The 11,686-nt window shown below is 53.0% G+C and overlaps 1 pseudogene; it reads right to left on the reverse strand.

Moving 5' to 3' along the window:
* Positions 1-8,737: 8,737 nt before the first annotated feature.
* LOC139267000 (histone H2A type 2-A-like) lies at positions 8,738-9,121 on the reverse strand (annotated as a pseudogene).
* Positions 9,122-11,686: the final 2,565 nt, after the last annotated feature.

Below are 11,686 nucleotides of genomic sequence, written 5' to 3' on the forward strand. Positions count from 1 at the left end.
TGCTGTGCAAACCCCTCTCGGAGATGGGACATGTGCTGTGTGAGAGTCCTCCGGGTGATGGGACATGTGCTGCGTGAGAGTTTTCCGGGAGATGGGACATATGCTGTGCGAGCCTCTCCGGCCGATGGGACATGTGCTGTGTCAGACTATTCCGGTGTATGGAACATGTGCTGTGTGAGGGTCCTCCGGGTGATGAGACATGTGCTGCGTGAGGGTTTTCCGGGAGATGGGACATAAGATGTGCAAGACCCTTCGGGAGATAGAACATGTGCTGTGTGAGGGTCCTCCGGTTGATGGGACATGTGCTGTGTGAGGGTCCTCCGCGAGATGGGACATGTGCTGTGTGAGCCCGTCCGGGAGATGGGACATGTGCTGTGTGAGGGTCCTCCGCGAGATGGGACATGTGCTGTGTGAGCCCGTCCGGGAGATGGAACATGTGATGTGTGAGCCCCTCCGGAAGATGGGACATGTGCTGTGTGAGCCCCTCCGGGAGATGGAACATGTGCTGATTGAGCCGTTCCGGGAGATGGGACATTCGCTGTGTGACCCCATCCGGGAGATGGGACATTTGCTTTTTGAGGGTCCTCCGGGGATGGGACATGTGCTATGTGAGCGCCTCCGGGAGCTGGGACACATGCTGTGTGAGCCCCTTCGGGAAATGGGACGTGCTGTGTGCGGCCATCCGTGAGATGGGACATGTGCTGTGTGAGTATCATCCTCGATGTGGGACATGTGCTGTGTGAAGGTCCTCCCGGTGTTGGGACATGTGCTGTGTGAGCCCCTCCGGGAAATGGGACTTGCTGTGTGCGGGCCTCCGGAAGATGGACATGTGCTATGTGAGACCCTCCGGGACATGGGACACGTGCTGTGTGAGGGTGCTCTGGGAGATGGAACATGTGCTGTGTGAGGGTCCTCCGCGAGATGGGACATGTGCAGTGTGAGCCCCTCCGGGAGATGGAACATGTGCTTTTTGAGGGTCCTCCGGGGATGGGACATGTGCTATGTGAGCGCCTCCGGGAGATGGGACATATGCTGTGTGAGGGTCATGCGGGAGATGGGACATGTGCTGTGTGAGCCGCTCAAGCATGGGACGTGTGCTTGGTGAGGGTTCTCCGGGAGATGGGACATGTGCTGTGTGAGTCCCTCCGGGAGATGGGACATGTGCAGTGTGAGCCCCTCCGGAAGATGGGACATGTGCAGTGTGAGCCCCTCCGGGAGATGGGACATGTGCTGTGTGAGCCCCTCCGGGAGATGGGACATGTGCTGTGTGAGCCCCTCTGGGAGATGGGACATGTGCTGTGTGAGCCCCTCCGGGAGATGGGACATGTGCAGTGTGAGCCCCTCCGGGAGATGGGACATGTGCTGTCTGAGCCCCTCCGGGAGATGGGACATGTGCTGTGTGAGCCCCTCCGTGAGATGGGACATGTGCTGTGTTAGCCCCTCCGGGATATGGGACATGTGCTGTGTGAGCCACTGCGGGAGATGGGGCATATGCTGTGTGAGAGTCATCCGGGAGATGGGACATGTGCTGTGTGAGAGTCCTCCGGGAGATGGGACCTATGCTGTGCGAGCCTCTCCAGGAGATGGGACATGTGCTGTGTTAGGGTTTTCCGGCAGATGGGACATATGCTGTGTGAGCTTCTCCAGCCGATGGGACATGTGCTGTGTGAGGCTACTCCGGTGTATGGGACATGTGCTGTGTGAGGGTCCTCCGGGTGATGGGACATGTGCTGCGTGAGAGTTTTCCGCGAGATGGGACATGTGCTGTGTGAGCCGTTCCAGGAGATGGGACATGTGCTTTTTGAGGGTCCTCCGGGGATGGGACATGTGCTATGTGAGCGCCTCCGGGAGATGGGACATATGCTGTGTGAGGGTCCTCCGGGAGATGGGACATGTGCTGTGTGAGCCCCTCCGGGAGATGGGACATGTGCTGTGTGAGCCCCTGTCGGAGATGGGACATGTGCTGTGTGAGCCCCTGTCGGTGATGGGACATGTGCTGTGTGGGTCCTCCGGGAGATGGGACATGTGCTGTGTGAGCCCCTGTGGGAGATGGAACATGTGCTGTGTGAGGGTCCTCCGGGTGATGGGACATGTGCTGTGTGAGGGTTTTCCGGGAGATGGGACATAAGCTGTGCAAGACCCTCCGGGAGATGGGACATGTGCTGTGTGAGCCCCTCCGGGAGATGGGACATGTGCTGTGTGTGGGTCCTCCGGGAGATGGGACATGTGCTGTGTGAGCCCCTGTGGGAGATGGGACATGTGCTGTGTGAGCCCCTGTGGGAGATGGGACATGTGCTGTGTGAGCCCCTCCGGGAGATGGGACATGTGCTGTGTGAGCCCCTCCGGGAGATGGGACATGTGCTGTGTTAGGGTAATCCGGCAGATGGGACATATGCTGTGTGAGGCTATTCCGGGGTATGGGACATGTGCTGTGTGTGGGTCCTCCGGGAGATGGAATATATGATGTGTGAGCCTCTCCGGGAGATGGGACATGTGCTGTGTGAGCCCCTCCGGGAGATGGGACATGTGCTGTGTGAACCCTGCCGGGAGATGGGACATAAGCTGTGCAAGACCCTCCGGGAGATGGGACATGTGCAGTGTGAGCCACTCCGGGATATGGGACATGTGCAGTGTGAGCCCCTCCGGGACATGGGACATGTGCTGTGTGAGCCTCTCCGGGAGATGGGACATGTGCTGTGTGAGCCCCTCCGGGAGATGGGACATGTGCTGTGTGAACCCCTCCGGGAGATGGGACATAAGCTGTGCAAGACCCTCTGGGAGATGGGACATGTGCAGTGTGAGCCACTCCGGGATATGGGACATGTGCAGTGTGAGCCCCTCCGGGACATGGGACATGTGCTGTTTGAGCCCCTCCGGGAGATGGGACATGTGCTGTGTGCGGTTACTCCGGTAGATGGGACATGTGCTGTGTGAGGGTCCTCCGGGAGATGGGACATGTGCTGTGTGAGGGTCCTCCGGGAGATGGGACATAAGCTGTGTGAGTGTCCTCTGGTAGATGGGACATGTGATGTGTGAGCCCCTCTGGGAAATGGGACATATGCTGTGTGAGCCCTTCCAGGAGATGGAACATGTGATGTGTGAGCCCCTCCGGGAGATGGGACATGTGCTGTGTGAGCCCCTCCGGGAGATGGGGCATGTGCTGTGTGAACCCTTCCGGGAGATAGGACATGTGCTATGTGAGGTTCCTCCGTGAGATGGGACATGTGCAGTGTGAGCCCCTCCGGGAGATGGGACATGTGCTGTGTGAGCCCCTCCGCGAGATGGGGCATGTGCTGTGTGAGCCCCTCCGCGAGATGGGGCATGTGCTGTGTGAGCCCTTCCGGGAGATGGGACATGTGCTGTTTGAGCCCCTCCGGGAGATGGGACATGTGCTGTGTGAGCCCCTCCGGGAGATGGGGCATGTGCTGTGTGAACCCTTACGGGAGATGGGACATGTGCTATGTGAGGTTCCTCTGTGAGATGGGACATGTGCAGTGTGAGCCCCTCTGGGAGATGGGACATGTGCTGTGTGAGGGTCCTCCAGGGGATGGGACATGTGCTGTGTGAGAGTCCTCCGGGAAATGGGACATGTGCTATGTGAGTGCCTCCGGGAGATGGGACATATGCTGTGTGATTCACTCCGGGAGAAGCGACATGTGCCATGTGAGGGTCATGCGGGAAATGGCACTTGTGCTGTGTGAGCTGTTCCAGGATGGGATGTGTGCTTTGTGAGGTTTCTCCGGGAGATGGGACATGCGCTGTGCGAACACCTCTGGGAGATGGGACATCTGCTGTGTGAGCTCCTCTGGGAGATGGGACATGTGCTGTGAGAGGGTCCTCCGGGAGATGGGACATGGGCTGTGTGAGGGTCCTCCTTTAGTTGGGACATTTGCTGTGTGAAGGTCCTCCGGGAGATGGGACATGTGCTGTGTGAGGGTCCTCCATTAGTTGGGACACGTGCTGTGTGAAGGTCTCCGGGAGATGGGACATGTGCTGTGTGAGGGTCCTCCATTAGTTGGGACACGTGCTGTGTGAAGGTCCTCCGGGAGATGGGACATTTGCTGTGTGAACCGTTCTGGGAGATGGGACATGTACTGTGTGTGCCTCTCCGGGAGATGTGACATGTGCTGTGTCAGCCCCTACAGGAGATGGGACATGTGCAGTGTGAGCCCCTCAGGGAGATGGGACATGTGCATTGTGAGCCCCTCCGGGAGATGGGACATGTGCAGTGTGAGCCCCTCCGGGAGATGGGACATGTGCAGTGTGAGCCCCTCTGGGAGATGGGACATATGCAGTGTGAGCCCCTCTGGGAGATGGGACATATGCAGTGTGAGCCCCTCCAGGAGATGGGACATGTGCTGTGTGAGCCCCTCTGGAAGATGGGACTTGTGCTGCGTGAGGCCCTCAGGGATATCGACATGTGATGTCTGAGACCCTCTGGGAGATAGGACTTGTGCTGTGTGAGCATCCTCCGAGAGATGGGACATGTGCTGTGTGAGGGTCCTCCAGTAGATGGGACATGTGCTGTGTGAAGGTCCTCCGGGAGCTGGGACATGTGCTGTGTGAGGGTTCCTCACGAGATGGGATATGTGCTGTGTGAGCCCCTCTGGGAGATAGGACATGTGCTGTGTGAGCCCCTGCGGGAGATGGGACATGTGCTGTGTGAGGGTCCTCCGGGAAATGGGACATGTGCTGTGTGTGGGTCCTCTGGGAGATGGGATTTGTGCTGTGCGAGTCCCTCCGGGAGATGGGACATGTGCTGTGTGAGCCCTTTCAGGAGTTGGGACATGTGCTGTGTGAGGGTCCTCCGGGGGATGGGACATGTTCTCTGTGAGCGCCTCCGAGAGATGGAACATGTGCTGTGTGATTCACTCTGGGAGAAGCGACATGTTCCATGTGCGCTGTTCCAGGATGGGACGTGTGCTTTGTGAGGGTTCTCCGGGAGATGGGACATGCGCTGTGCGAATACCTCTGGGAGATGGGACATGTGCTGTGTGAGGGTCCTCAGGGAGATGGGACATGTGCTGTGTGAGGGTCCTCCGGGAGATCGGACATGTGCTGCATGAGGGTTCCTCACGAGATGGGATATGTGCTGTGTGAGCCCCTCCGGAAGATGGGACATGTGCTGTGTGAGCCCCTCCGGGAGATGGGACATGTGCTGTGTGAGCCCCTCCGGGAGATCGGACATGTGCTGTGTGAGCCCCTCCGGGAGATGGGACATGTGCTCTGTGAGTGTCCTCTAAGATATAGGACATGTGCTGTGTGAGTTTCCTCCGGGAAATGGGACATGTGCTGTCTGAGCCCCTCCGGGAGATGGGACATGTGCTGTGTGAGCCCCTACGGGAGTTGGGACATGTGCTGTGTGAGCCCCTCCGGGAGATGGGACATGTGCTGTGTGAGCCCCTACGGGAGTTGGGACATGTGCTGTGTGAGCCCCTCCGGGAGATGGGACATGTGCTGTGTGAGCCCCTATGGGAGTTGGGACATGTGCAGTGTGACCCCCTCCGGGAGATGGCACATGCGCTGTGTGAGCCCCTCTGAGAGATGGGACATGTGCTGTGTGAGCCTCTCTGGGAGATAGGACGTGCTGTGTGAGGAACTTCGGGAGTTGGGACATGTGAAGTGCGAGTCTCTCTGAGAGCTGGGACATGTGCAGTGCGAGCCCCTCCGTGAGATGGGACACGTGCTTTGTGTGGGTCCTCTGGGAGATGGAACATGTGCTGTGCGAGACCCTCCGGGAGTTGGGACATGTGCTTTGCGAGCCCTTCCAGGAGATGGGACATGTGCTGTGTGAGGAATCTCCGGGGGATGGGACATGTGATGTGTGAGGGTCCTCTGGGAGATGGGACATGTGCTATGTGAGCCCCTCCAGGATGGGACGTGTGCTATGTGAGCCCCTCCAGGATGGGACGTGTGCTTTGTGAGGGTCCTCCAGGTGATGGGACATGTGCTGTGCCAACACCACTGGGAGATGGATCATGTGCTGTGTGAGCCCCTCCCGGAGATGGGACATATGCTGTGTGAGGGTCCTACAGAAGATGAGCCATGTGCTGTGTAAGGGTTCTCCGTGAGATGGGACATGTGCTGTGTGAGTATCCTCCGCGATATGGGACATGTGGTGAGGGTCCTCCGGGAAATGAGACATGTGCTTTAACAGGGTCCTCCGGGAGATGTGGCGTGTGCTGTGTGAAGGTCGTCTGGGTGTTGGGGCATGTGCTGTGTGACCCTCCAGGAGATGGGACATGTGCTATGTGAGCCCCTCCGGGAGATGGGACATGTGCTGTGTGAGCCCCTCCAGGAGATGGGACATGTGCTGTGTGAGCCCCTCCGGGAGATGGGACATGTGCTGTGTGAGCCCCTCCAGGAGATGGGACATGTGCTGTGTGAGCCCCTCCCGGAGATGGGACATGTGCTTTAACAGGGTCCTCCAGGAGATGAGACATGTGCTGTGTGAGGGATCTCCGGGGGATGGGACATGTGATGTGTGAGGATCCTCTGGGAGATGTGTTTGTGCAGTTCTTGCAGAGACCAGAGCCGGGGCAGTTTGAACACTCTGTCCCTCTTCCCTTTTCAGAGAGGGACTCCCAGTTCTGGTCTCACTCCCGCCTTTGCGGGGGATCGATCGATAATCTATGAAAACCAACTTTTACAAAGATTGAGTTGGAATGTGTCCCATTACAGAATCAGTGCGGATCGATTTGCGCACATTACAAACTGTTTGAAACGGTACCCGAATTTAATCCTGACTGAACAGCCTGGAACTTGCAAGGGGTTTGTGGAATAAGACAAAATAAATTAAAACCTGTTGAAAATCTTTGACTAATGGTGAATGTATTAACATAATCCGCTATTTTTAAAGTTATTGGCGGGGTTTTTGAATTAAAAATCGTTATTCTGACTGTTGGAGACATTAATTTCAGCCCTAGTTTCATTGGTGGGCTAAACAGACTGTGATTGGTTATCGGAAAAGACCAATGCAATTCACCCGAGAGCGACCAATCACAAGCTCGCTCCCTGCATTTCTCTATAAGGTATAAGATGGGTATAGGGGGCACTGGAAAAAGGAAAAATTTGATTTTAGTGCCCAAAAAAAAAACAAAAAAAAAAACCCCAAAAAAACAAAAAAGGGCCTTGTAAATGTCTAGTGTGTGTCATCCAGGTCGGGTGGCACGGATACATGTTTTATGTTTTCGCAGGTAAACTCAAAAGATAAGATGGGCAGATGTGGGAGGAGTTTCTCATTCTTTCTCTGAACCCTGAAATCCTGGAGCTGGCCGGCAACTCGACAACAAGACCACCCGCATCATCCCCAGCCACCCGCAACGACCAGGAGCTCAACAAGCTGCTGGGAAAGGTGACCATCGCTCAGGGCGGGGTGCTGCCTAATATCCAGGCTGTGCTGCTGCCCAAGGAAACCACCAGTGCGTCCCAGAGCAAGCAAAGCGGACCGGATTTAATCTAATAACCCAAAGGCTCTTTTCAGAGCCACCCACAATATTAATGTAAGGGCAGGTTCTATGTTCTATGGATCACACTTGTCCCAGATCTAAATTAACTTTGAATCTCTGCAATTAAGCTGTTAGTTTCCTGATCAGAAATGACCCTCAGACATTCTCGGTTATAAACTGGTCACTGTCGACCGTCAGTGCAACGGGTTTGCTGCTATAAAATCCTGCTGCAAGGTAACATAAATCATTTCTGGCCTGCGAGGCGGTAAACTGAGCTCGATTGCGATGGCCGGGAATCGAAGCTGGGCCCACTGCTTGGGAGGCCGCTCACTGTACCACCATCGCTCACATTTTACAAAGTGACAGGAAGAGGCTGGTTTTAATAAACCAAACTTAGTGCCTTCCAACAAGTTAATGTCGTACAAATTAGTCAATTTACAAAAAAAATCCTCATATCTGTATTTTTTTAAACTAAAGGGCTTAAAACTAATAAATGTGGTGCGGGCTCAGCCCAAGCAAGGTGACCGTTTTTAATTGGAGGGAAAGTGTCCCAGCACCGAGCTTACATTCTGATTACTGAACATAATATTTGTCCCACTTGAGAGCCGCAAGAACTAGTTAGTCCGTAAATACAATGCTTATTTGTGGGGGATGGTGGTGAGCATAACTGCCTTCCATAGCAGTTGATTCGGGGTCAATTCCCGGTCATCGCAACCGATGTAATTTTAATATCCCTGTCAGGTCAGAAATGAATTATGTGAACTTGTAACAGCAGCATTTTATAACTAAGAATAATTGTCAATGAAATTAATTTTGACGAAAATCATTCAGGTGCTTCTCCCATAGCGTTAAAACGGACTTTGAACCAACAAATTAATTCTCAGTCAGAAACGTTGGACCCATCAACCGCTCATTCCCTTTATACTCGGCTCTTAACATCCGTTTATAGTCGGCGCACACAACGTGTTCACTGAAGGCCGGTCTCAGGTGCCGTCTGTTTTGTATTTCTCTGAAGTCGGTCTCTCTCTATATTGATTCATTGATCCGAAAATCCGCTAACAGCAAACCTGCGGCAGTGTTTGTCGATCTAGATTTCTACATGTTCGACAGAGAGTGACCGATTTATAACCGAGATCAGGAAACGCCCAGCTTCAGTGCAGAGATTTAATATATTAAACTAGATCGGGGATAATTATGGTCTATAGATCTAACAACAACTGCAATCCATAGAACAGTAACCTGCCCTTTCACAGGAACTGTGGGTGGCTCTGAAAAGAGCTGTTCAGTTATTAGATTAAATCCGGTCCGCTTTGCTTGCTCTGGGCCGCACTGGTGGTTTCCTTGGGCAGCAGCACAGCCTGGATATTAGGCAGCACCCCGCCCTGAGCGATGGTCACCTTTCCCAGCAGCTTGTTGAGCTCCTGGTCGTTGCGGACGGCCAGCTGCAGGTGTCTGGGGATGATGCGGGTCTTCTTGTTGCCGGCCAGCTCCAGGATTTCAGCGGTCAGATACTCGAGCATAGCAGCCATGTAGGGGGCTCCAGCACCCACACGCTCAATGTAGTTCCCCTTCCGCAGGAGCCTGTGAACACGGCCCACAGGGAACTACAGTCCGGCCCGGGAGGAGCGAGACTTGGCCCGAGCTTTACAGCCGCTTTTTCTTCTTCCAGACATTTCCACAATCCACATGTTCATGGATAGAATGAGAAATTGAGACAGAACACTAATGTGGAGCTCAGGGACAGGGTTATTGGAGCAGCAGAAACAAAGTCCATGTGCCAGAATGAACATGGTTCAGTGCCCAATGGGAGCCCAGTAAATCCGTTCCATTCACTAATGTGGCCATTCCTATTTACCCAGCATTCCCCGCGACGGAGGACGTGCCGAACCCAGACAACAGGGGCCCAGTGCGCAGGCGCGGGATCTAGCTGTGCTTGGAGCATGCGCGCTGCGTGCAATGGCGGAGCGGACACAGTGAACATCTGCTCTGCAAAACAGTCCCTTTTCAGTGGGTCGGAGGGGCGCAATGGACCAGCGGCTAGCCGAGGAGGCTTCGTAAACAACTGGTGCCCACCGGAAGCCCGGAATAATAACCGGAATATCGCGACTGCAGCTTCCGGGCTTTCTCCCGGTCACAGGCCCAGGGTAACGGCGGCCATCTTTGTACAGGAAGGTAAGTTCAGCCCTCCGCCATCTTGATTCAGTCAGCAGCAACGCGCATGCGCATCCATCTTGGTGCAGGAGCAACGTGAGGTGCGTCAGTGTCTGTTCCCAACCGGTCCTTGTGGGTAAAGCAACAACTTAGTTATTTTATTCTCACTCTCCACACCTCGGATTTCTCACCATCTCTCCTAAAGGCGCTGCTCAGTGCTAAGCTACAGACAATTGTAACAGGAAAGCCCCAGAGCTGTTCACTCCCAGGGTTACAATCCCCATGTACAGTCCCAGAGTTATTATCTCATAAGAACATAAGAAATAGAAGCAGGAGTAGGTTATTTGGCCCCTGGAGCTTGCTCCGCCATTCAATAAGATCATGGCTGATCTCCATCATGGAGTCAGCTCCACTTCTCTGCCCGCTCCCCATAACGCTATTCTCCCTTATCGCTCAAAAATCTGTCTATCTCTGCTTTAAATATATTCAATCACGAGCCTTCACAGCTCTCTGGGGCAGAGAATTGCACAGATTTACAACCCTCTGAGCGAAGAAATTTCTCCTCATCTCAGTTTTAAATGCGCGGCCCCTTAATCTGATACTATGCACCCTTGTTTTAGTTTCCTCTGTAGGTGGAAATATCCTCTCTGCAACCACCTTGTCGAGCCCCCTCATTACCTTACGTTTCAATAAAATTACCTCTCATTATTCTGAATTCTAATGTGCATCTGCCCAACCTACTCTACCTATCCTCTTAAGACAACCCCTTCATCTCCGGAATCAAACTCTGAACAGCCTCCAATGCAAGTATATCCTTCCTTAAATACTGAGACTAAAACTGTACGCAGTACTCCAGGTGTGGCCTCACCAATACCCTGTACAGTTGTAGCAGGACTTCTCTGCTTTTATACTCTATCCCCCTTGCAATAAAGGCCAACAGTCCATTTGCCTGATTACTTGCTGTATCTGCATACCTGTACTAACTTTCTGTGTTTTATGCCCCCAGGTCTCTCTGTTCTGTAGAACTTTGCAATGTTTCTCTCTGCAAATTATAATTTGTTTTTCTATTATTTCTGCCAAAGTGGATAACCTCCCATTTTCCCAAATTATACAACATCTGCCAAATCTTTGCCCACTCATTTAACCTGTCCATATCCCTTTGCAGATTTTTTGTGTCCTCGCAATTTGCTTTCCCACCCATCTTTGTATCATCAGAAAACTTGGCTACATTAAACTCAGTCCTTTCATCCAAGTCATTAGTATAGATTGTAAATAGTTGAGGACCCAGGACCGATACCTGCGGCACCTCACTAGTCACCATTTGACAATCGGAAAATGACCCATTTATCCCGACTCTCTGTTTTCTGATGGTTAACCAGTTCTCTAGCTGTGCTAATATTCTTCCCCCAACCCTGTGACCTTTTATCTTGTGCAGTAACCTCTTATGTGGCACCTTATCAAATGCCTTCTGTAAATCCAAATACACCACATCCACTGGTTCCCCCTTATCCACCCTGCTCGTTACATCCTCAAAGAACTCCAGCAAATTTGTCAAACATGATTTTCCTTTCATAAAGCCATGCTGATGTTGCTTGATTGAATTATGCTTTTCCAAATGTCCCGCTACTGCTTCCTTAATAATGGACTCCAGCATTTTCCCAATGACAGATGTTAGGCTAACTGGTCTATAGTTTCCTGCTTTTTGTTGTTTGCCTACTTTTAAGAAACATAGAAAATAGGTGCAGAAGTAGGCCATTTGGCCCTTCTAGCCTGCACCGCCATTCAATGAGTTCATGGCTGAACATGCAACTTCAGTACCCCATTCCTGCTTTCTCGCCATACCCCTTGATGCCCCTAGTAGTAAGGACTTCATCTATAGAAACAAATAGAGGTGTTACATTTGCGCTTTTCCAATCTGTTGGGACCGCCCCAGAATCCAGGGAATTTTGGTAGATTACAACCAATGCATCCACTACCTCTACAGCCACTTCTCAAGACCCGAGGATGTAAGCCATCAGGTCCAGGTGACTTGTCTGCCTTTAGTCCCATTATTTTACCGAGTACTACGTCATTTTGAATAGTGATTG

The sequence above is a fragment of the Pristiophorus japonicus genome, chromosome 7, assembly GCF_044704955.1.
Source record: "Pristiophorus japonicus isolate sPriJap1 chromosome 7, sPriJap1.hap1, whole genome shotgun sequence".
Taxonomy (NCBI): domain Eukaryota; kingdom Metazoa; phylum Chordata; class Chondrichthyes; family Pristiophoridae; genus Pristiophorus; species Pristiophorus japonicus.